This window comes from Amphimedon queenslandica, unplaced genomic scaffold (assembly GCF_000090795.2).
Source record: "Amphimedon queenslandica unplaced genomic scaffold, v1.1 AMPQUscaffold_13426, whole genome shotgun sequence".
Classification (NCBI taxonomy): Eukaryota; Metazoa; Porifera; class Demospongiae; order Haplosclerida; family Niphatidae; genus Amphimedon; species Amphimedon queenslandica.
The window spans coordinates 242,721-244,205 of record NW_003546338.1 but is presented as its reverse complement, the minus strand read 5'-3'; the positions used below and the strand labels follow the sequence as shown (position 1 = coordinate 244,205).

The window sequence follows — 1,485 nt, the reverse complement described above, 5'->3', positions numbered from 1 at the left end:
TATAGTAAAGAAAGATGTACTCCAGATTTCATTGGGCTTTCTTCTTTATCCTTTCTCTCTTACTTCAAATAATAAATGGTAAATTAAAGTACTATAAATAAACCACTTACTGTTATCATTATAGGAGATCCAGACTCTTCATCATTGATATCCATACAAGCAACATCTAAAATAAATACAACCACATATTCATTAACAACTGAATCCAGCTCACTAGTATCTTTAACTTCAGCATCAGCATCTACACTAACAAATTTTATTGTTTTACCAGAATCCACATTGCCACCGTCAACTAAATTTAGATCTAGTAAGAAAAATAAAAATAAAAAATTTATTGGAATTACATTAAATTTTGTAGCTACAAGTGAACTATCTCCAGCAGGCCTTGCTGGTATTGTAGTATGCGGCATTGAAGTCTAACATTATTAGTACTGCTAATAGTTGGAGCTGTTGTTTTAATCGGTAAAAGGTGTGGATACAGTAAGACACTCACATTCACACTGTTTCATTCTAGCTAGAGCTACTATTCAATTTATTTTAATCAGATTACTTAAATAATAGCTATCATGAGGTAAATATTTATTAATTTTTATTATCCTAGGAATAAATGATGATGTAGTTGCAGTCTTGACTGATACTTCAAGGGAATCAATAAATCCATTAATCAACCAAGTGTGAGAGACAATTCAACTTATGAGTTAGTGTCAATTAGAAGGGTTTATGGGTCAGTGTATATTCCCGCCGTTTAAATTTCCAAATGTTTGAGATTTAGATATTATGGTAACTACTCAATAATCTAATGTCTAAACAATTGACATTTTGCAAGTTATGAGTAAAATAATAATTTCATAAATCCTAATAAATTTAATTTTTGTAATTAAAATGGTGATGCCAATAACTATATGTACAAAACATTTTGTAATTTTACAATTGGTGTTTTAGGAGTAAAATTCAGTTGCATAAATATTTAGAACATTGGATTTGTAATTTTAGTTCTGAATTTGCAAATTTCCAAAGTTACATATTGTCTCATTCAAGAAAGTCAAGCATAAAATAATATTTTCAAAAATCCTAAAAATTGAATGTTTGCAATTAGAATGATAATGCCAATATGCCATAGTGCATTATATTGTGTAATTTTACAGTTAGTATTTGATGTTCAAATTTCAATAATATGAAGATTTTAAACTTTGGATTTTTAATTTTAGCTACAAAGTTCCAAAGTTCCAAATTTCAAAATTGTCTTTCCAAACCAGAAATGCTTAAAATAATAATACTTTCAAGAATTCCAAAGTATGACTAATTTTAAGAATTTAGATTTGGGACTTAAATGGAGTTCCAAATTTCAAAAACATCTGAAATTCTAGCTAAATTTTGTACTCCCAAACTCCCTGTGGTAACCTGATATTATGCTTACAATGTACATGCATACACTGTACTCTACATGCCATTAATTATGCTTTTATGTAGATGTAATTATAGTTG

General features: G+C 28.3%; 1 long non-coding RNA gene across 1 annotated transcript in view; it reads right to left on the bottom strand.

The window, feature by feature from the left end:
- Positions 1–6: 6 nt before the first annotated feature.
- LOC109581681 (uncharacterized) overlaps positions 7–1,485 on the bottom strand; it is a 3,596-nt gene continuing 2,117 nt past the window's right edge. Inside the window, exons 2-3 of the long non-coding RNA XR_002184727.1 lie at positions 111–136; positions 7–62 (exon numbers count right to left, since the gene is read on the bottom strand). This is a non-coding gene — a long non-coding RNA (uncharacterized LOC109581681). The remainder of the gene's footprint in view (positions 63–110; positions 137–1,485) is intronic.